The 25,225-nt window shown below is 37.7% G+C and overlaps 1 long non-coding RNA gene across 3 annotated transcripts in view; it reads right to left on the minus strand.

The window, feature by feature from the left end:
- Positions 1–7,532: 7,532 nt before the first annotated feature.
- The window catches only part of LOC122224903, a 79,298-nt gene continuing 61,605 nt past the window's right edge, over positions 7,533–25,225 (minus strand). For 2 of the 3 annotated variants that reach the window (XR_006205002.1, XR_006205001.1), the window contains one exon: positions 9,101–9,390. This is a non-coding gene — a long non-coding RNA (uncharacterized LOC122224903). Of the gene's footprint in view, positions 7,696–9,100; positions 9,391–25,225 lie in introns of those variants that run through there. The other variant, XR_006205003.1, reaches the window with a different exon arrangement.

The following is a 25,225-nucleotide window of genomic DNA, read 5'->3' on the forward strand; positions in this document are numbered from 1 at the left end:
CCCCGCGTCGGGCTCTGTGCTTACAGCTCAGAGCCTGGAGCCTGTTTCAGATTCTGTGTCTCCCTCTCTCTGACCCTCCCCCATTCATGCTCTGTCTCCCTCTGTCTCAAAAATAAATAAAAGTTAAAAAAATTAAAAAAAAATATCAGCTATGGGTATGAAATACATGGATCTGAGTGGCCACGGTCCCAAGTAGTATCTATGGGCTTGGGTAAAGCTGTCAAGAGGTATATAGCTTACACTATCATCAGTGGGGAAGATATTTACCTGTATGGTAGCCATCTTTCTCCAAATTGTAAATAATGATCTTCCAGCACTAACATATCAACAGCTTCTCATGCCTGTCTAGAAGGGTGAAAAGACTGGTCCACTGAAGCTCATTTTTGTCTACCTTGTGAATTTGCGTGAAACAGAGTCACCAAGTAGGTAGGGCTGATTCTTTGTTTAGATGAAAGTTGATTTCTTCGCCCATTTTCTTCAGCCCCAGGGTCTAGTCTCACTAGTGATCGTTCAACAGACACCATCATCACTGGAACCCCTTTGCTTTTTATCAGCAATTTTCAACATCCTGCAGCGGAAAGGATTTGTTTCAAAGTCTCCTGTTTGACCTTCCTCTTAGTTCCTGTTGACAGGTTCTGAACCCAGTAAATAAGCTGTCTGTACACACCCTACTTTCTCTGCATACTTGTTGAGGTTTTCACCGATGACCGAGACCCCTTTCATTTCCCCCTCTCAACCCTCACCATGAAAGTGACCTTTTCTTTTTTCTTTTTCTTTTCTTATTTTATGGGATTTAAAAATATTTATTTATTTTGAGACAGAGAGAGAGAGAAAGAGACAGACAGAGGAGGAGTGGAGGAGGAGCAGAGAGAGACAGAGACAAAGAATCGGAAGCAGGCTCCAGCCTCTGAGTTGTCAGCACAGAGCCCAAACCAGGGCTTGAACTCAGGAGCCCAGGAGATCATGACCTGAGCCAAAGTTGGAGGCTTAACTGAATGGGCCATCCAGGCACCTCTGAAAGTGACCTTTTAAAGTCTTCTAGCAACTCTTTTATAATAGAAAACTGTTCAGCACACACAAAAACATGGTAGATGTCTGCTGATGCAAAGAGCGGTTAGCGCAAAAGTCTAAAAACGAATTGGGAGTGTGGTTGCATGGAAAGTCTGGACTTCTGCTTATGTAAGCCTCCTAAGGCAGCTCGCAGTAGGTCCTGGCTGCCTACAATCGCCATTTATTCATCGTGAAGGATACAGGAGGCAGGCTACACTCTCTTATCAGTTCTCCTGCGTTTCTCCTTTTCTGGCTTGTTGCTGGTGCCAGGAATAATCTTGGAGCTTTCTTCTTACTCTGTAACCCCAAATCAGTCATTTTTTTTTAGGACTCAGGGAGCTTTTCTGCCCCAATAAAATATAAATAAATAGGAGGTTAAAGACCCCTATCTGTATTTTTTTTTCTTGTTTCTTACTTAAACCATGTAGAGGAAAAGGCAAAGGCACATATAGGGGCTAAGAATGACAGGTTTAGAAAGAACAAATTAAAATGTAGCTTTGTGGGGCCCCTAGGTGGCTCAGTCGGTTGAGCGGCAGACTTCGGCTCAGGTCATGACCTCGCGGTCCGTGAGTTCAAGCCCGGCGTCAGGCTCTGTGCTGACAGCTCAGAGCCCGGAGCCTGCTTCAGATTCTGTGTCTCGCTCTCTCTCTGCCCCTCCCCTGCTCATGCTCTGTCTCTGTGTCAAAAATAAATAAAACATTAAAATAAATAAATAAGTAAAATGTAGCTTCTTTATTTCAGAGGAAATCCAGATTTGAGGAAATGAGTACACTAGAAAGACACTATTTCTTTGCTTATTTGCAATACTTGTGTTCTCCATGAACAAAATAGAAGTTAACATATTTAGTATTTTTTTAAGTTATTCATTTATTTTGAGAGAAAGAGGGAGCAGGGGAGGGGCAGAGAGAGAGAGAAAATCCTAAGCAAGCTCTGTGTTACCAGCACAGAGTGAGAAATGGGGCTCAATCCCACGACTGCGAGATCGAGAGTGAGCACTCAACTGACTGAGCCACACAGGTGCCTAGAAGTTAATACATCTGTAATAAAAACCAATTCATATAATACTTCCATGTTTGGAAGTGACTTCCGTATCCATTTTGATTCTTTCAGCATCCCTGAAAAATGTTCACGGTGGGTACGGTCTGCTTTGTTGAACACATGAAAAAATCAGAAGCTTACTGACATACTCGAGAATACATAACTACTACTAGAACTAAGATCAAATCCAGGCCTCTGAACATCAAATCAGCACAACCTTTAGAAACCCATGCACACTATTATGTCATGTGGCAATTTTATATAATTTTCCTCTGTTCATATTATAAATAAAATTTTTTAATGTTTATTTTTGAGACAGAGAGAGACAGAGCATGAATGGAGGAGGGTCAGAAAGGGAGACACAGAATCCGAAGCAGGCTCCAGGCTCCGAGCTGTCAGCACAGAGCCCGACACGGGGCTCGAACTCACGGACCGTGAGATCATGACCTGAGCTGAAGTCGGATGCTTCACCGACTGAGCCACCCGGGCACCCCTCCTTTGTTCATATTATAACAGTGACCCCTCATCGAGAGCCACTGCTTGGTAAAATTATTTCAATTATCTTTAATTGAGTGTTTAACACTCATTTAAGTAAAGATATAGAAAGATATGAATTATGATTCATCTTAACCAACACAGAAATCTTGTTATCTAATTTCCCAGACTTTCTTGCAGCTAAAGTGGCCATGAAACCAAGTCCTGGAGAGCTTAAGGGGAATTCTGGGAACACTTCTTCTGGGTTTTTTCCATATACTTTGTTAGAAATCTAGCCCCCACCTATTTCAGCAGGAAAGAAGCAATCAGTTGTAGTAAGGCTGGCAGAGGTATTCAGTCAAAGGAGAATAAAATAGTGTTGTGGGTTTGGCAAGTTGCAGAATTGGGATCTTAGCAAGAGCCATGTTAGTGATGTGGAAGATGAGTAGTCTTAGTCTATTGAACTTTTGTTCAGAGAGTAAATCATGGAAGTTTCTTTTCTTTTTTTTGGTAGGCCATTTACTGATGTCTGTCAAATGTAAAATGCATATACTCTTTAGAGCCAGCAATTCTACTTCTAGGAATTTATCCTTGGCAGCATTGAAATCATGAAAATTCAAAATGACTTAAATTTCTGTCGCTAATAGGAGTGCTCATCTATGTTGTAAAATATTGGGCAGCCAGTAAAAACATTGGTAGACTTAAAGGTATTGATACGGATAGTTGTCCACAACAAATTCTTAAGTTAACAAATTAAAAAGAAAAAGATAGGGGCACATGGGTAGCTCGGTTGGTTGAGCGTCTGACTTTGGCTCAGGTCATGATCTCACGGTGTGTGAGCCCGCACCCCACGCTGACAGTGCGGAGCCTGCTTGGGATTCTCTCTCCCCCTCTCTCTGCCCCTCCCTCCCCTCAAAAATAAATAAACATTGAAAAACAAGAAAGAAAACAAGATGAAAGAACAGAATGAATGGTAATGGAAAAAGTGAATACAGACTTGTCAATTTTACTTCTGAGAAAATGTATCAACAGAAATGATGAAAAAAATTGGTAACTGAGGGAAACAGATTCAGGTGTATTATTTTTTTTAAGGTGAAGGGCATTCAATATGTTTTTGTGTTAATTGGGAATGATTTTCGTATAAGTATAAATTCCACTATAATCTAAATATAAGTCCCACACATCTTTAATTCTAAAATACGGGTTTTTCACATTTTAATAATTTTGAGATCGGGATGCCTTATAATCCATTGATTAAAGCCGAAAGGATTTGTGTTAGCATCTACAAATCATCTTGAGGCAATTTTCACCAAGATCTTCTTTAGGTTAAATTTTCCACTTTGGCCTTTGAATTCTCACCGGCAGCTTGAATTCAGACCGGTTAACCTACTTGAGGACTCACTTGTGTTCATTTCTGAGGCTGGTGCTTTCTTTTCCTGTTTGTCCCCTTCTTTCCATTCTGTGTCACAGTGGAGATTGCGTCATTCCATTTCTGTGCTTCTCTACCTAGTGGCCTTTTGTCCTCACCTACTCGTACCTTGAAGATGGAGTCCTTTGACGTCTCAGCATTTGGGGATTTTCTAAATAGATTTCCTGTCATAGAGTATATATATTTCTTCTTTTAAAAAATGTACATACAGGGGCCCCTGTAGGTATGTAAGATGGTGGAGCAGCTATGGAAAGCGGTGTGGAGGTTCCTCAAAAAATTAAACACAGAATTACTATATGAGCCAGCAATTCAATTTCTGGGTCTGTCCCCAAAAGATTTTAAAACAGAGACTTGCATAGGTATTTGCACACCCATGTTCATCGCGGCAGTATTTATCGTAACCCAAGGTGGAGTCAACCCAGGGGTCCATGAAAAATGAATGAGAAACAAAACGTGGGCCATACTTGCAGGGAAATATTATTCAGCCTTTAAAGAGAAAGGACGTTCTGCCCCGTGCTATGGCGTGGGTGAACCTAGAAGACGTTATGCCAAATGAAACAATCCAGTCACAAAAGGACAAACATTGCATGATTTCACTTAAATGAGGGATTTAGATAATCAAATCCACAAAGACAAGGTAGAATGGTGGTGTCCAGGCCCAGTGAGGAGGGAAGAATGAGGAAGTATTGTTTCAATTTGGAAAGATGAAAGTAGTTTGTTTTTTTTTTTTAAGTTTATTTATTTTTGAGAAGGGGGAGGAGGGAAGGGCAGAGAAAGAGGGAGAGAGAAAATCCCAAGCAGCCTCTGTGCTGTCAGCACAGAGCCCGACCTGGGGCTTGATCTCGTGAAGCGTGAGATCATGACCTGAGCCGAAATCAAGAGCTGGAGCTTAACCGACTGAGCCAGCCGGAAAGATGAAGGCATTCCAAATGTGGATGCTGGTGATGGTTGCAAAACAGTATGAATGTACTGAATGCCACTGAACTGTACATTTAATAATGGTTAAAATGGTAAAACTTATGTATATTTTGCCACAACTAGAGAAAATAAAATAAGTGTACATGAAATAACGGTGTGGCATACAGTTTATGGTATTTCAATGAAATGTCAATGATTCCAGAAGGAGAAGGCGGTAAAATCTCTGATAAGCTGCCAGGGGCTGGGATGAACTGAGAAGTGCAGAGTCCAGCTTGTGATTCAAAGAATAAAGGGTCCATCATTGTCAGGAGAGGCCTCAGGGACAGGGATCTTCACAGATTTATGTGAATGGAAAGAAGGGAGTTTCTGAATGGCATCGTACTTCTAAATGATGTTTGAAGTGAAGGAATTAGGTGAGAGAGAAGTGTGGGGAGGGAGGTGTCGGAGATGAAATAGTTATCTTGCAGAGTGGGAAGCGAGCCCTGAAGAAAAACAGAATAGGCTTGTCATCAGTCTTGATAGCCCACTTGAGAAAATGAACGGACAGTGAAATCAGTCTGCATAGTTGTGTTATTCATTCCCGCAGTGTTCACCTGTGTGGGTGCATTAAGGATACACATGGCTGGATTACTCCCATGTCAAGGTTCTGCACGTGTAGAACGATGGTGAGAAGGAGGCAGGTAAGGGAAGCGAGGATCATTTGCAAAAATACGTTCATACATATGGACATACACACATATGTGCATTAATTCATTAATAACCTTGGGTTACCTTCTATGGGAAATGGAATAATAACAGACCTTATCTTATAAGGTTGTGGTGAGTTAAATATCAAGTACATAAAACACTTCGAAAAGTGTGCCTGACACTCAGAAAGTTCTCCATAAACATTAACTAGTGCCACTATCATATTCTCATGGATTATCAAGTCTGCTAGACAGTGCAAGAAATGAAGACAGGTGGGAACTGACAAATGATAACGAAGTGGTAGGTGAATGGATTACAGCTAAAACTCTGAATGGAGAGCTTGACAAGAGACTGATAGACAAAGCAAGGAGGGGACGGAGTGGGTGATACAACCTGACAGTATGTGCTTCAGATGAGCAAGGTGTTTGGAGAAGGAAGAGGTTGTTATGTTTGGAAACCCAATGTAGAGCGAGGAGGATGTCCACTTCCCGTACTGGCCCAGAGGAACATGGTAAGAGCAAGAAAAGAAAAACAGCTTTGGTTCCATTTAAAGAGAAGCAGTTTCCTCGGGAGACAGTTCAGTTTCAATAAAAACACACATGTGAAGGGAACAATCAGGAAAGAGACTAAGCATTTAACGAAGCTCACTGATTGCAGATTTAGAGCTCAAAAGGACAGAATGGTATGGGTATAAAGAGAGGGGCTTTTCCTTCTCTTTTGAGAGATTGAGTTCAAATCTGGAGAGGGACATTGCAGCGTGGGGTAAGAGGCAAGGATTCCTTGTTTAGACTACTACAAATGGAAATGTAACTGAGGCACTTGCTTTGATTGCAAAATAGGGTTAAACACTCAGATCTGATTGAAATACTCAGGAGTCTGGGGGCTGCTTTTGCAGAGTAATTATCAATCCAATCATGTCCTACGTTGTGCTCTGTGTGTTTTACCGATTACATTCTTGTTAATTCTGCACCAGTTTATATCTCGTCTTCTCCTTGAAATAGATTCATACTTCTGAGGGGGGAAAGATGTTTCTCTTTTAAAGTTATCATACTTCATGAACTGAATCACGGCATCTTGTAAAGAATAGATGCTCAATATGTTTTTTTTAAGTTTATTTATTTATTTTGAGACAGTGCATGCGAGTGGGTGAGGGGCAGAGAGAGAGGGAGACAGAGAACCCCAAGAACGGGGTTCAAACTCATGAACCGTGAGATCATGACCTCAGCTGAAATTAAGAGTTGGACGCTTAGGGGCGCCTGGGTGGCGCAGTTGGTTAAGCATCCGACTTCAGCCAGGTCACGATCTTGCGGTCCGTGAGTTCGAGCCCCGCGTCAGGCTCTGGGCTGATGGCTCGGAGCCTGGAGCCTGTTTCCGATTCTGTGTCTCCCTCTCTCTCTGCCCCTCCCCCGTTCATGCTCTGTCTCTCTCTGTCCCAAAAATAAATAAAAAACGTTGAAAAAAAAATTTAAAAAAAAAAAAAGAGTTGGACGCTTAACAGACTAAGCCACCCAGGCACCCTGATGCTCACTCAAAATGTTTTATAAATTGACTTTTTTAATTAGTTGAGCCATAGCGGGGACTATCTTATACATTCTATTTATTTATTTATTCATTTTTACATTATGAATTTTAAAATTATACTCAGCTCCGTATATACAAACAATAGTTTTAGGACAAGAGCCTAAAATTCTCTGTTTTTAATCTTGGTATGATAATATTTACGTTCAGGAAAAAGTATGGAACAGAAGAAAATTTCCCCTTCAGATTTTTGAGATCAAAGTTGAAGTGGAATCTGAAGTGTGTTGTTGTAGAACTGCGATCTACAGTTGTCTTTTTTTTCTTTTTTCTTTTTTCTTTTCTCTCTCTCTCTCTTTTTTTTTTTTTTTTTTTTTTTTTTTTTGCTTGCTTCTTTTCAATGTTTTACACAGTCCAGAGACGTTGGAGAGTTGGAGCAAAACCAAGATTACTGGTTCCTTGAAGATTCTTTTCTTCCTTAGCAAATGGTTCTGATCAGGCTTTTAGCAACTAAGGTACTGGAAACAATTTTGTGTAAATGTCTTTGCTACTAGATTCTCCACAAATCAAATGCATTCTTGGAGCTGAAATGAAATAACAAAAGGGAGGACAGTGTGGCAAGTTGGGAAAACCATCTGTTTCATCACAGGAATTGATTGAACTTGATACACAGATCGGAGATAATTTATTCATGATAATGACTCTTCTCCTAATGTCCCAGATAACTTTTTGTCCCAATGGTAGCCCCTGGATTAGTTCTAATTCAAACCCTTTGGAACTCTGTCTCCATAACCTCTCTTCAGCACAAGGAACACAAGCATTCCGTGAACATTCAGTGGACAAAATCAGTAAAATTCTTAATACAAATAGTCCTAGAATGATTTAATTATTCAACATCAGATTGTCCTGTCCCCTCAGACATATTATTGAACAAGACGGATATTAATAAGGAATTTTACAAACAAGTTTGATCCTTTTATAAACCCAATCTGAAAATCTAGAGTATTTTTGACATTTGTCTTTGTATTTCTCTTTTCTTTAATATTAAAATAGCATATATCAAGTCTTATACTTGACATTTCATTTTTCCTTTTCTCAGAAAACTTGGACATAATATACAGCAATCATAATTATGCTTTCATTTTTAGGAAATTTTTGTCTTTGATTGCTTGTAAAAGTTTACTTAAATAAAACATATATCCTTGTCTTTAGTGAGTATAAAATGCATTATTTGATGGAACATTTATGTTTCTATTTCTAGAGTATAACAAAAAGTTATTATTATCAACTACCAAGGACCTTACTTTATCTTTAAAAAAAATAATTTACAAATGATTAAATTACTACTTTTTTAAGTTGTCTTACCTAAGACTGGCAAAATTAAAATTTTAAGTCTAATCATAGTGAACTTTAACCATACACCACACTTCATAAGTATAGTAATTTAAGAAGATGAACTTATAACTTCAACTCTTTCAAGTCTGTGGAATTATTATACCTTAGGGCTTTATGATAAGTTTAGCAGTAAACCCAGTAGTTCATATTCTGTGTCTTATAGATAAATAACCCAAATTTTCTGTGAGAAATGTTAATGAGTAAATACTTCCCTATGCTGACAACTTGGCTGCTCCTTATAATCCAAAACTTGTGTTAAAACCTTAGTGCAAAAATGGCTATAAACCAACTGTGGTTCTGTCAGCTTGATTCTGTAGTACCTTAATGAAGCATTGTGAGCGGTTGATTCTTCTTATTTTGCTTAGCGAATATTTAAATGGATTTTTAAACTGCTGAATAGCTTGGAAAGAACTGAGTTTCTTTATTTTCAAAAGAAAAATGTTCTTCCCTCACCTTAATAGACATGCACACAATTAAAAAGCAGGCAAAGCCATCAAGATGAGCATTCAGAAGCAAAGGGGAAAATTATTACAAAATTGCTATTTATTAAAGTAGGCAATTATATTTCAGACTGACTTTCTGAAAGCTCTGCTAACATATTACCTGCAACACTACAGGGGCAAGAACTTTGGGATATCGAACAAGAAAATGCTTGTTACCTTGCTTCCTTTCACTAAAGCATGTGCATATAGAATAGTTCTCTTAAACCCCAGCCCTATGAGACATGTGTTGTCCCCATTTTGCAGTTGCGAGAACTATGGATAAAAGAGTTGCGGTAACCTTTCCGAAGCCACACAGCTGGCGGGTGGCAGTGCTTGATCACCAGTTTAGTCCTTCTGACTCTTGATACCTTTCCTTGTTTGTCACCGCCATCTTTACGTAACCTACAAATGGAGAGACGCTGTCAGAACATGGAGCACTGTCGTAAACAGAGACCCCGTGAACCAAATTGTAAAGCTTAGAATTTCATTGCCCAGGTGTTCGATAGTGAGGCCATTGACACTTTGGTGTGTGCGTTGCCATATGGTTCCTCTTCAGGCCTGTCAGCAAGAGGGTTACCTGAAGTTAGCAGGTCAAGTAGTGCACGGAGCCAGTAAGAGAGTATCTGCTCTTTATCAACAGGCATGCTTCCTAGATTTTCTGTTTGACACAGTATTTACTTGACAGTGACCTCTGCCAGAAACATAACAGGCCTGTTCGATGACAAAAAAAAAAAAAAAAAAAAAAAACAAAAACACAACTCAACATTTAACATGGTTGTCCCGTTCATTTCAAAGACAGTTACAACAGTGGCCTGGTCCCATACAAACTGTATCTCATCAGCACTTTCCAGTAAAGCATACCTCTCACTCATATAAATTGTCTTGTTTATGTATATTTATTTTTCTTATCTGTCTGTAAGTATGACCTGTGATTTAAGAAAAATGAACTAGACACAATTCTTACCTTTAGTGTAATTGAAAATATGTCTTATTATATATTGTTGCATTACACGCTCGCCCAGAGGGTGGATGACTGCTGATTCTTTATCAGAAACTATAAAACTATAGAGGCCAATAAACAGCAAGACATGTTTAAAGTGATGAAGAAAAAAAATAACTAAAAGCCTTCCACCTAGAAATCTATATCCAGCAAAACATCCCATAGAATTGTATTAACATACTTAGGCTGTAATAATATCATACATACAGGTTGCATGGTTTAAACAACAGCAAATTATTTTATCACTGTTCCAGGGACTGGAAATGACATTACAGCTTTTATTACAAAATTACACAAGATCAAAAGAGACTACCAGGAACAATTATGCCCTAATAAATTGGATGACTTAGAAGCAATGGATGAATTCCAACATACAACTTATCAAGACCAAATCATGAAGGAATTAAAAAAAAACCAGATCACTAATGAGTAAGGAAGTTGAGTTACTAATGAAAAACCTCCCCCAAAACAAAAGTATAGGACCACATAGTTTCACTGATTAGTGCTACCAAACACTTCAATAATAATTAATGTCAGTACTTCTCAAACTCTTCCAAAAAATCAAAGAAGAATGAACATTTCCAAACTCATGTTAGTCGTTCAGAATTACCCTGATGCCAAAGCTAGAGAAAGGGACTGTCAGTAAAGAAAATTACAGACCAATATCCATGATAAACAAAGATACCAAAATTTTCAATATAATACTAACAAACCAAAATCAAGAGATCATTAAAATGTTCACACCACATGATAATATAAGATTTATCCCTGGGATGTAAGGATTATTCAACATTTTCAGATCAATAAACTTGACTCACCACATTAATCAAAGGAAAGCAAAATGATATGATCATCTCTGTAGATGCAGAAAATGCATTTGACAAAATTCAACATCACTTTGTGATAAAAACTCTCAACAAATTAGTATAGCAAGAATGTACCTAACATACTAAAGGCCATATTTGCCCATGGAAATCAATGGCTAGCATCATACTCAACAGTGGCAAACTGAAAGTTTTTCTCTAAGATCAGGAACCAGACAAGGATGCTGCATCTATTCGACACAGTACTTACTGGCAATCTAGCCGGAGGAATTAGGCAAGAAAAACAAATAAAAGTCATCCCAATTGGAAAGGAAGAAGAAAAATTGTCACAGATGACACAATCTTCTACAGAAACTCCTAAAAACTACCAAAAAATACCTTGAGCTTAACAAGCAAATTTAGTGAAGTTGGAGAATGTAAAATCAAAAGACAAAAATCCATTCTTTTATACATTATCAATGAACTATCAGAAAGAGAAGTTAGGAAAACAATCCCATTTACAATATCATCAGAAAGAATAAAATACTGAAGAATAAAGTAAACCATGGAGGTAAAAGATCTGTACACTGAAAACTATAAGACAGTGAATAAATAAATTGAAGAAGATACAAACAAATGAAAAGATAGTCCATGCTTCTGGATCGGAAGAGTAAATATTGTTAAAATGTTCATACTACACAAAATGATGTACAGATTTAATGCAATCCTTATCAAAATCCGATGGCATTTTTCACGGAAATAGAAAAAGAATCCTACAAGTTTGTAAGGAACCCCAAGGACCCTGAAATGACCCTGAAATGGCCCATTTTGAGAAAGAACAATAAAGCTAGAGGCACCACGCTTCCTGATTTTAAACAATACTAAGAAGCTATAGTAATCAACACAATATGGGACCGCCATAAAAATAGACTCATAGGCTATTGGAGGAAAATAGTCCAGAAATAAACCCACATATATATGTTTAATTAATCTTTGACAAGAGTGCCAAGAATGCACATTGAGGAAAAGATAGTCTTTTAATAAAGGTGCTGGGGAAACAGGATATTCACGTACAAAAAAATGAAACTGGACCCTTATCTTTCACCATACACAAAAACCAACGCAAATGAATCAAGACTTAAATATTAGACCTGAGACAGTAAAGCTCTTAGAAGAAAATATAGGAAATAGGCTTCTTGACATTGGTATTGATGAAAATTTTCTTTTTGAATATGACACCAAATACACAGGTAATGAAAGCAAAAATTAACAAATGAGATTATATAAAACCAATAAGTTACTGTGTAGCAAAAGAAATAAAAAATTAAATTAAAAGACAAACTACAGAATAGGAGAAAATATTTTCAAACCATATATCTAATGATAGGTGCATTTCAAAATATGTAAGGAACTCAATAACATAAAAGCAAATAACCCAATTAAAAATTGTAAAGGAATCAAATAGACATTTCTCAAAAGAAGACTGACAGATGGCCAACAGGTATATGAAAAGGTGTTCAACATCATTAATCAGGGAAATATGAATCAAAACCTATCCGCCTGACACCTGTTAGAATGATTATGGTCAAAGGAAAAGATAACAAGCATTGGTGAGGATGTAGGGAAAAGAGAACACTGTTGGGAAAAAAAGGAAATGCCACTCTGGGAAACAGAAGAGAATTTCCTCAATAAATTAAAAATGCAACTACCATATGATCCACCGATACCACTTCTGGGTTTATATCCAAAGGAAATGAAATCAGGATCTCAAAAAGATCCCTGCCCTCCTGTGTTTATGGAAGCATTAATCACAATAGCCAAGATATGGAAATAGGCAATGGATGACTAGATAAATAAAATGTGATGCTAAATGAATAAGCCAGACACAGAAAGATAGGTATTGCATAATATTACTTAGATAAGAAATATAAAATGTTGAACTTAGATAAACAGAGAGTAGAAGAATAGTTGCCAAAGGCCAGGGGGATGGGGGAAATAGAGAGATGTTGACCAAAGGGCACTAACTCTGTTATAAAGTAAGTTCTCATATATAAAATAAAATAAAATAAAATAAAATAAAATAAAATAAAAAGAATAAAATAAAAGAATAAAATAAAATTTTAATTTTTTAAATTAAAAAATCAAGTAAGAGTTCTAGAGGCTAATGTAAAGCATGATGACTACAGATAATAATAACGTATTCTGTAGTTGACTTTTGCTAAGTGAGTAGATCTTTGGTCTTCTTACCACAAAAAAAAAAGCAAAGACAAAAACAAAAACAAAAAACTGTAACTATGTGAAGTGATAGATATGTTAATTAGCTTGGTTGTGGTAATCATTACACAAAGTATACTTTTATCAAAATACCAAATTGTACGCCTTGAATATATACAATTTTTATTTGTATATCATATCTCAGTAAAACTGGGAAGAATAGAATTAAACTAAACGTTCCCCAAATTTTCAGTTCTCAGAGACATATAACCCTAATGGTAGACTGGAGAGCTGGGAGGGATAGACATTGTGATGGAAAACTGAGTCATTGGTCAACTTCACAGCCACATTGCATCAATCTATGTCCTAAGACAAATCTCTAACATCCATCCCCAGCCCTAACACAAAAACAGTTTTAGAGCCAATGCAAAAGTAGCATGCACAAGTTCTCCATCTAAAGAGGGGTCCTAATTTTAAAACAAGCTGAAATAGTTAAACTTTTAAACTTGTATTACTGTAGTTTTTTTCATTCAAAATGGTGTGGCTTTTTTTTTTTTTTTTTTTTTTTTTTTTTTTGAGAGAGAGAGGGCACAAGTGAGCAAGGGGCAGTGAGAGAGAGTCAGAAAGAGACAGAGAGAAGCGGGACTCACCTGAAACGGGCCTCGAGCTCACCTGATTCAGGACTCAAACTCACCAACCCTGAGATCACGACCTGAGTTGAAGTCAGATCCTTAACCACATAAGCCACCCAGGCGCCAGGTGTGGCATATTTTTGTTAAGTGACCACAATATATCAGGTGCTGTTCTAGGTCTTGGAAATCCAACTAAAAGCAAAACTGACAGAACCTTTGCTTGCCCTATGGAGATTAAAAACTAATAAGGGAAGATAGATAATAAACACACACATCATCATCATCATCATCATCATGATAATGGTGTTAAGAGGCTATGTATTATATAATATGAAGTGTGAAAGAGATAACACCAAATAGTATCTGATTAAAACAAAATGGTGGAAGAGTTAGGTGAGTAGGTGGCCACCCACAGCCAACGCTGTAAAATGCTTACTGTTTGTCAGGCCCTGTTCTCAGCACAGGATATGTATATTAACCTACGATGTGAATTATGTGAAGGGGCAAGTCAAGGCAAGCATTTGGAGAAAAGCTTCCAAGTTGAGAGAGAAGCAAGGGCATAGAGTCTAAGGCAGGAAGGAACTTAGCACGATTAAAGAGGTGAAGGAGAGGGTGGCAAGTGCTGGATCAGGTAGCAACTGGTGAGGCGGAGTGAGGAATCTGAACTATGTTCTAAGTGCTGTGAAAACAACTACAGAGTTCTAGGCAAAGGAGTGATATGATTAAATTTACATTAAAAAAAAATCATAAAACCAGGCACTTGGAAAAATGGAGTCAAGGGAAATAGGAGTGAACTCAGAGTGCTGAATCAGGAGGTCATTGCTCTGGTCCCAACAGTAGCTGAGGGCTGCTTGGTATAACTTCAGATTGACCAGGACCTATTTCTCCTCTGAACCACCATAAAATTTTGTTTATGCCCATGCCTTGTACTATTATAATCCTATTTTCCAGTTTTAGACTCTTTTGGTAGCTGGGACTAAATCTTACGCATCTCTATTTTCTTCTTCTAGTTCCTGGGCTTATTCTATATGGCAGAGAGTCAATGATTATTTTATTCAATCAAAATGAACACAGTTATAATATTCTCTTACTGTACCTGTGCTTTTACAATGAAAATGTACATAGTGTATTTGGATAAAAATTTCAGAACAAAATACTAGTCATGTTTTTGAGCTTTAGATTGTATAAGGTGTTTTTTTTTTTTAATTTGGCTTCACTTTTCTTTCCCCTTATAATACTGCCAAGTGTGAAGTTTAAATCCACTTTTGAGTTAAACCAGTACAAATAAAGCTTCGAGCAATTTTTAAGAGGAGGAAGAATATGTTTTTTTGCTGTATCATAATTCAAAAGTAATGGAGCTAATTGAATTTACTCTTTCTAATGTGGGGGTGTCAGTGGGGGGAGTGGTAGAGATAGAATGTGGAACAAATAAAAAAATAACATCCCTAATAAGACTAAGCCTGTAAAGTTTCAAATCCAAACAAATGTCTTGAGATGTTGTAAACAAGTAAAGATGGAAGCTGGAAAGAAAATTCCTTCACCTTTAAAGGAAAGCGTCTGCAGTTTGACATCAAAGATCTTAAACCAAGATAAATCATTTTGCTTTTTGAAAGGAACAACCTTTCAAGAAAATACTGCTTGAGGAAGACTCATGAATTTATCTAATACATCCTTGGTGAGAAAAATTGTGAGAACAGATTGTGGAAAGAGAAATATGAGAACAGCAGAGGTTGAATTTAATGATCTATATTTGTGCTCATTCTTTTCTTCTTTTCTGATTATAACTGCTCATTGTATTTCCTATCCCCCTTCCAATAAATGTACCATATACAATAGAGTTGCTCCGTCGTCTGTGATAAACATCACTCCATCAGCACACATACACACACACCCAGGAAACAAATCACATGAACTTCATAATATTTAGAAACACTCGACCTTTTTCAATTTCAGAAGAAGGGAGTTAATAAAAGGAGAATACAGAGGAAATACTCAGGAGATATTAAACCCTCTGAAGAGTGCTCTGAAGAAAAAGCTCTCCATAAGGATGTGAGCAAACACTTGGCCAAACTGAAGAAACAGGAAGGAAGTGCTTACTGGAGATTTGTGTGAGATGGGGCCAGCAGCAGCTGAAACAAAGCCCAAGGAGGTTTGTAATACTGTTATCAAAGTGATCTCTTCATCTCCCATAAAAGTCACTTTATTGTCCCCTGTGATAATTTTTTTTAATTTTTTAATGTGTATTTATTTTTGAGAGAGAGAGAGAGAGAGGAAGGGCAGAGAGAGAGAGGGAGACACAGAATCTGAAGCAGGCTCCAGGCTCTGAGCCGTCAGCACAGATCCCGACGCGGGGCTCAAACCCATGAACTGTGAGATCATGACCTGAGCTGAAGTCGGATACCTAACCGACTGGGCCACCCAAGCTCCCCTTGTCCCCTGTGATAATTTACCATCTTGTGCCCACGATAAGAACTAGCTCTAAATTATGCAAATTTGTTGTAAAGTTAGTTACACCAGAATGTATCTCCTGAATATTCTTCAGATATTGACTAGCAAAGCTTTCTCAACTTGGGAAGATTTCTTTGTTCTGTGTTTTCCTGGAACTGAGCTCCTGCCCATGTGAGGATGATAGCTTTTTACATCCACTACTATGACTATTTGATTAATGCCTGCCTCATTTGCCCAACTAGTGAACTGACACTTTATAAATAGCTGTTGAATGAAGTGAGTTTGTGACTTGAATTTCTTAGCTAACAACAGCTGCCATATACATATACATACACATACACATACATATACATATACATATACATATACATATACATATACATATACATATATATGTATATATATATATATATATATATATATGCCACAGATATATATTTATAGATTTATATCTATGGTGTGTGTGTATGTGTCTTTATTTTCCAGGAGTTTTAATTAATTCCTTTTCTACCACACAAACACTGAAATTAGAAGAAATAAAATAAACTGAGAAATTTTGACACAATATATTTTTGTTCGTATTCATTATCTCCAGAGCTGGACTTAGACATATGCAGGTTAGGGGGGTAGGGAACCCGTCTTTTCAAGTGCCTGCATAATATACCAAGATAGACTATATACTGAGCCACAGAACAATCCTTAATAAATATGAAAAGTTGAAACCCAAAGAAATCAGTAACACAAATAGGAAAGCCTCTAAATTCTTTGAAACTAAACAACACATTTCTAATTAATCCGTGGATCAAGGAGGAAATCTCAAAGGAGGTAAAAAACCACATGGATCTCAAAATGGATTGTGAACAAAGCAGACATCTTTCAATGGGTGTAATGGTTAAATGTAGTGCATGTGTACCATAGAAGGCTCTTAAGCGATGGAAAATAACAAACGACTATCGGCTACCCAGATCACCAGAAAATTGTGCTGAGTGAAAAAATCAACCCAGAAAGATTGCATACTGCAGGATTTTATTTGTATACTATTCTGGAAGTGAGAAAATTATGGACGTGAAAAACAGATTAGCGATTGGCAGGGATTAAGAATGGTGCGTAGGTAGGAGGGACATGCTGTGGCTGTACAAGTGCAACACGAGGAATTCTGATGAGAATATTCTGCATCTTGACCGTGTCAGTATCCTGGTTGTGATAGGTTACACTAGCCCCCACCCCCCCTTATCCGCAGGTGATGCCTGGAACCGCAGCTAGGACCAGACTCCGTAGGTACTATGGTTTTTCCCATACGTACACACCAATGATAAAGTTTAGTTTATGGATTAGGCCCAGTAAGAGATGGACAACAAGAAGTAATGAATTAGAAAATTATAATGATATGTGATACAAGTTAGGTAAATGGGGTCGCTCTCAAAATATCTTATTGTACTGTACTCACTCTTCCCCTTGTGAGGATGAGAAATGATCAAATGCCCAGGGGACAAGATGAAACAGGATGAATGACACAGGTGTTGTGACCTAGCGCTAGGCTACTGCTGACCTTCCGATGCCATGTCAGGAGGCAGATCATCTGCTTCCGGATGTTATCATTGCAGAAAACTGAGTAAAGGATACATGGGCTCTCTGTTATTTCTTGCAACTACATGTGAATCCACAATTATTCCAAAATTTTAAAAAAAAGTTTAATAAGCTAACTATGATGGGTATAATTATTATTTTCATTTTTTTAAAATAAGGAAATTTAGGCAACCGAGTTTAAGCAGTTTATTCATTGTGAGAGGATTATTGAGGGACTGGGATTTGAAGCACCTGGCTTTTGAGATCAGAATTCTCACTCTTAACTCTAAAACTTTACTGCTTTTGCTTTTCCTGGCAACACTTGGCCCACCAATAAGTGGGCTTTCGCCTGGTTACCTAAATTACATGCCACAAATAATCTTGTAACATTGCAAGATAACCAAAATTGAACATCAAACAGCAAGCGTTCTTATTTTGCATAACACATAAAAGGCCAATACTCAAACTCTTTTACATAATGATTATGACCATAACAAATATAGATGACATAATACATATGGATGGCATTCATTTCTTTCTATGAACTAAATTTAAGTGGCTATTTTTTTTAATTTTGTTTTTTTACATTTATTTATTTTTGATAGAGAGAGAGCACAAGCGGGGGAGGGGCAGAGAGAAAAGCAGACACAGAATCCTAAGCAGGCTGCAGGCTCCAAGCTGTCAGCACAGAGCTGGACATAGGGCTTGAACTCATGAACCGTGAGATCATGACCTGAGCGGAAGTCGGATGCCCAACCGACTAAGCCACCCAGGCGCCCCTAAGTGGCTATTTTATTTCAAATTGTATGCAATGGCTTATAAGGGCTACTTGCTTTTTTTTTTTAATCAGCGTGACTTTAAAAGTTCATGATTATTAAGGAACTGCTTGGAAATCAACAAAGTGCACACAGGTCTCAATTCAGTTAAAGAAACCTTCTCAATTAAAAAGCATCATCATATAGAATCTATCTTAATTCATAGACCATTAACAAGGTTTGATGTTTTAGTCATATTGAGACAGCAGCCCTGCATTAAAAATCTCATGACGAATATGAAAGACTGTGAAACTTTCTGTGAACAAGATTTAAAGATGTTCCACATCTTATCACATTTTAATCTAATATAAATGGTCATAATAATTTGGCATTATTTCCTTAACTTCTCAACTGTTTGGTTTTTTTTTACTTCTCAGTGCCTTATGAGGAAGAGAGAACATCCTCAACTACACATGGCTGATGTAGCTAAGGCAGAGAGGAACCCTAATATGTCCTGACCTTCTAACCAAGGCTAATAATAATTTCATTTCAGAAAAAGAAAGAATTCTCATGCATTGCCATAAACAGAATGACAAAGTAATAATTTGATATAACCTAAATGAAAAGTTATTAGTGTATAAAGCTGCTCCAGAAGTCGTTTATTAAAGCACACCAGGGGCGCCTGGGTGGCTCAGTCGGTTAAGCGTCCGACTTCAGCTCAGGTCACGATCTCGCGGTCCGTGAGTTCGAGCCCCGCGTCGGGCTCTGGGCTGATGGCTCAGAGCCTGGAGCCTGTTTCCGATTCTGTGTCTCCCTCTCTCTCTGACCCTCCCCCGTTCATGCTCTGTCTCTCTCTGTCCCAAAAATAAATAAACGTTAAAAAAAAAATAAACTAAAAAAAAAATAAAGCACACCAGAAATGGGAAGTTGCGATCAGTGATAAAGTGTGTATTTACAGATTTAGGAAACAGTGTAAGGCAGAGGGTAGGAACATGACAGTCTTCTGTATCAGATTGCTCCTGGACTTTGATCCCGACATGATTATTTTCAATGGGCACATCATGTAATCTTTTCCTGCTTCACATTCCCAGAGCATTACATGGAGAAAATGCTAGCAACCGCATGTAGTTATTGTACAAATGAAATGAGATACTTTACATAAAACCCCTTAGCAGACCTCCTAGCTTAGTCCAAGTGCTCACTCAGCGGTAGAAGCAGTGAATGTTGAAAGTCATCAACTGAACAAGAAAAGTTTTACTAATGGAAAGAGCGGAGGGAAATGCTTATCAGTATAAAATCTAACAGTGACAAGCGCTTTATATTCAGTATTCCCCTAACTCCAGTCAAGGACATACACACACCTCAAGCTTACAGATAAAGAATGGAAACTTTGTCCAATTTTAGCAAGATATTAAATGAGTTAAAGCATGTACAAAGGATTTCCAAGAGCTTTTGACACACAGTACGTGTTCAGTAAGTTAGCTCTTATTGATATCACTGTTACTACATAGTGAAGAAAAATTAGAACGTATTCTGTTGGACACAAAAGCACATTATACATCATAGGGGCTCCCAGGTGGCTTAGTCGGTTAAGTGACCAACTCTTGATTTGGGCTCAGGTCATGATCTCACAGTGTGTGAGTTCGAGCCCCACGTCAGGCTCCCTCTCTCTCTCTCTGCCCTTCCCTGTGCTCTCTCTCTCTCTCAAAATAAATTAATACACTTTTTTTTTTAAAAAGAACACATTATACATCGTAAGTTAATTATAAATTAGCCATGCTTTTGTATTGAGGTTATAAACCACGCGCTAAGAGTAGCGACTATCTGCACACAAGCAGAAGCTCCTGAGTAAAATGTAAGGTCCTTTAAGTCTTCTTTAGTAATCAGGGTGAAGAAAGACAGTAGGAAAGACAGGTCTGCTGCTCAGCCGAAAGCAGCCCTGACATGCCATTACTGGGGCTGATATTGCCCAGATCAATGGTCTGTTCACCATCTGAGACAGTAAATTTCCAGGTGACTTTAAAACAGGCATCCTTCTAGAACACAGGAAGAAAAAACAGTCTATAGCTTTACTCTCAAATTGACCATCACTAAAAGAAGTCTAATTAATTTTACCTAGTTAGAGGCCATACTATAGGTGGGCATAGAGATTCAGAGATTAATAATATACTGCCTCTTTCTTTTAGAAGCTGATGGGCCTACAGGAGAAACCATCAGATCAAGAAATAACCTTGTGCAATGTGGCAATCACAGCGAAATAAAGATAAAGGATGATGGGAAAATATATACTTAATTATTCCAAGAATAATTCAAAGAATTAAATCAAAGAAGAAAATCACTAGGGAAAAAATATATATAGCAGATATTGTACACCATTTCATTTATTCACTCGTACGTCAAGCTATTATTACTTTACTTGACCCAGATATTCAGTTAACAATCAGACCAAGCAAAATTTGATACAACCCACAAAGTAATCTGGGTATTTCATGTCAGAGTCATGACATATTAATTATGCTCAAGAAAACTGAATACTATTTCCCAATATTAAAACACTGAGTTTAATTGCAAAGTTTATATTAGAAAATTATTTATTATTCACGTCATCTCTAAACAGTATTTTAATAACTGCTAGTCCACAAAAGCATAAATGCCATTCTTATATTTTTCAAAGAGAACTATTATTACCTAGAATTGGAACCAGTGTAGCAATAAATGTATGAAGACACTTACTACTGACGGCTTAAGTAGACATTTTGCTTGCGATGTGTTTATATTTGTCTGTAGAAAGTTTAAGTTAATTTTCATGCCAAAAGAACTTCAAGGCATTCTCACCTATAAGATCATCCCATGGAAATTACTCCATCTTTACATAGAAAGGAATGTGATGCCTTTCTCCAATCACTCTTACATTGAGCAAGTTTTTATATTTTTCCTGTGCAACTTCACACATCAAATGTCATTATAACAGCTTTGTTGAAAAATAATTTAAATAACTATATGGGAAAATTACGGGGCTTGGGATGGAATAGTCTTCCAATGTAATAGTTTTATCTGTGTGGTAGAAAAGATTCTAATTTAGACCTGACTCAGTGCTTGAAAACAAATGAACATAATGTTTTATGGAATTTCAAAACAATAAATAAAATGACAAGGCAAAAAATTCAAACTGTAATTGTAAATCATAAACCAGTCCACCCTATAAAAAGATAAAGGGGCAAAGTCAATTCAAATGCTTTGTTCCCTGCTTTACCCCCACCTCCCCGCCACCATTTACCAAATTAAGGCGAGTGCCAATGGCCCTCTAGTGGTGATGTACTAAGGTTATAGATTTTTACACTCAAAGGGTAAAAAAGCTATCTCGTTTCAGAACTACTAAAGTGAAACATGTTCCTGTAAATGCCAAATTCTAGGAATATATTTTTAAATCTCCGTGTGGGATGTAAGTAGACAATTTTTCCTCAGCCAATGTGGGGTTTCTTCTTGTACCCCTCAATAAAAGATATGTCAAGTGAAGATGACAAATCGGGATACCACATGGTACATCATAATAACGCAGTACTTTTGCCACATTAAATTTTGCAAAAGGTTGCAGATGAGTCACAGTAAAAAGTTCTCCAAGAGCCACCGCGCATCTCTTTATTGCACCTTAATGTTTTTCGGCAAGCCTCCTCTTACTGGAGCCCTGGCATTTTCTTCAAAAGGACTGCCAATTGTCTTAATGTTGCTAAGATGTGCAGAAATGACTCTTGAGGTTTCAGACGGGAAGGCAAGTGCCGTCATCTCCTGCGCAGCCTTCTTCCTAGCGGAGCTTCCTGACTTTTCTGGACAGAATGCTCCTAAAAAAGCCCTCCCAACATCAAATGTATTATAAAGAATACATGGTATACCATCTACAGGACACTGTTTGGTTCCTGGCCATAGCAAACAGTGGTCCTTAAAGGGGAGGGTGCCATAGAGGTTTACTCCTCTGTGTAAGGAGAGACTTGAACTCATTTTTGTAAGTTAGTGCCCGGATGTCCCAACATGGATCATCGACATTTAGAAGCTTTGCCCTATTTGGCTTAAAAAGCAACCCAAAACTTTGCTATAGCGGGAGTAATCTCTGATTTTGTAACAACAGAAGGCAGCATTTGATCAATTCAGCTTCCAACTAAAAGATGACCCCAGAGCTCAGGAAGCAGTGGTGTCAGGAGGGGTAGGAAGTTAGGTAGAATATGCGCTCATTCATTTCACAACACCCTGCTGCCCAAGACATGGGGTTGGTTCACAAGGCACAAGTTCGTATTATTGAAAGGAATTAAGGGAGGGAGGGAGAGAGGAGGAGGTCAGTTTTTCCTGTTGGCGTGAAAACCTTTTGGAGTGCAATAGTTTTTTAAAGCAAACAAAGAAAAAACAAATCACTTTTAGTAATTTATTATGAGGTGCTAAGATTCTTACTTTTTCTTTTCTTTTTTAAAGAGAATGTCCAGATGGGTAATCAGGGCTAAAATGTCATGAGATTGCAAAAACCAAATATAAAACGATTGTTTTGCAACCGAAATTTCCTTTGTTGTGTACACTTAAAAGATTTTTGATAATTTTTCTGCTTCACTATAAATGCAAAATGTATCATTTGACATCTGCAAACAGAGACAAGTTATGTTCACCTTAAATTCATGGTGATAACATCTTTCTTTTAATTTCATTTTTTAGAGTTTATTTTCCTCGATTTTAATGCCCAGGACTGTCGAAAAGGGCATTGGCTTTCTGATTTTTTCTTATTTTTGTAATATTTAATGCTCTATTGATTAAAAATATTTCTTAAAGGAAATATGGTGCATACACATGCAATAGATAGGCTCATAAATATGTATGCACATTATTTATATGCATGCAATATAGGTGTGTGTACATATATGTATACATATGCATACACACTCACTCACACACACATACATGAATCTTGACCACATCTGAAATATGTGAGTAGTTTTCTAACTATAATGTGATGAACTTGGAAGAGAGAAGGTTGAAAGAAAAAAATGCACTATATTCTAAAGCCAAGTCCAAGATTTTTCTTGCTATCTAATGAAATATAATTGTGCAATGAGACATTATCTTAGTACTTAAAAATATTTAGCAAAATAACCAATGTCATAGATACAATTTGGGCTACAATTCACCACACTCACACTGATGTACGTAAGTGCTTTGGATAGAAGAAAACTGTGCATTTTTTTAAGCTGTGAATTTTTTTTTACATTTATATTTATTTTTGAGAAACAGAGAGAGACCGAGCACAAGTCGGGGAGGGGCAGAGAGAGATTGAGACACAGAATCCGAAGTAGGCTCCAGGCTCTGAGCTGTCAGCACAGAGCCTGACGCGGGGCTCGAACTCACAAACTGTGACCTGAGCCGAAGTCGGACGCTTCACCGACTGAGCCACCCAGGCGTCCCTAAGCTGTGAAATTTTAAGTTAGATATTTTATCTAACTTTTTTGGTTATTTGAGTCCTGAGCCTTCAATGATGCCTTACAGATTGATGGTCGACCCCTGGAGAGATGAAACAGACACCCACCAAAGTTGAATCCCCCTCTGCTATTTAGTATCTTTGTGCCCTTAGTTAAGAAACGTCAAATTTCTGCAAGTGTTTTCCTAATCGTAAAATACTACTTAACTCCAGTTATTCAAAGAAATAGAAGAAACAAAGTAGGCCAAGTGTTTCTGCACGGTTTTTACTATATAGGAGCTTGGTAGATGGCAATGCGTGATTGTTACAGGAGAAGAACGAGTGTGGTGATAAGATGAGTTGGTGCACGTCCAACTGGTGCAGAGAGGTGGGTGAAAGGTCAGGGGACAAAAGGACAGGTTGATTACCAGCTGTATATTTAGGAGGGATTGAATCTGTGGAATAATTTCTCAACTCCACACCTCACTTTGCATTTGTGGTCACATTCTCTGTGATTTTTGTTTTGTGCATGGTCTAAGGTTTATTTTCCAGAGACTCTTTATGGTGAGGGAGGTATAAATATAGGTAAAATGAGTGATTTATTGGACACTCAAAAATTACTGGCTGTCTTATGCAAAGAAGAAAACTATGGAATTCAAGTTGGAATGTGAGTTTAGTCATTTTAAGTGCTAAACATATGCATGAGGAATGAATTATAATTATCACCTTTTAGAACGATGCAAACTTTGGCTTCTAGAACAATACCTGCCAAATGATACAAAAGATGAAAATACTGTTATCTCCCTGTTAGTGCATCCCTTTAGCAATATCAACCTGCTTTTCAGTACACAAAATAAAATTGATTTCTAAATATGCCTAAATTCCTCTACTTTGAAGATCAGAGGTTTCCAGAAACGAGCAGTATTAAGAGCTGATTTCAGTAAACATAGGGAACCAACTAAACAGAAACCTGAAATCCTGCAGCCTTGGGATTGCCCACCATTCCCCCCTCCCTGTGTCTTTATTACCATGACAGTCATCTGAAATTCAGAAATTAGATTAAGATGGAACGCTCCAGTCTAAACTGAGTAATAATATATCCAATTAAAATCAAATGATCTCCAAAATGATAATATTTTACCCTGAAAGCGTTACATATGTATTGAAGCAAAACCTTGACTTTAGAACCATCAAATTTGGTTGGGGCACCTACATGGCTTAGCCGTGCTTTCCGCTAGACTCTTGCTTTCCGCTCAGGTCATGATCTCATGATTCATGGGTTCAAGCCCTGCATCAGGCTCTGCAAGGATGGCACGGAGACTCCCTGGGATTCTCTCTCCCTTTCTCTCTGCCCCTCCTCTGTTCTTTCTATCTCTCAAAATAAATAA

The sequence above is a fragment of the Panthera leo genome, chromosome B4 (assembly GCF_018350215.1).
Source record: "Panthera leo isolate Ple1 chromosome B4, P.leo_Ple1_pat1.1, whole genome shotgun sequence".
NCBI lineage: Eukaryota > Metazoa > Chordata > Mammalia > Carnivora > Felidae > Panthera > Panthera leo.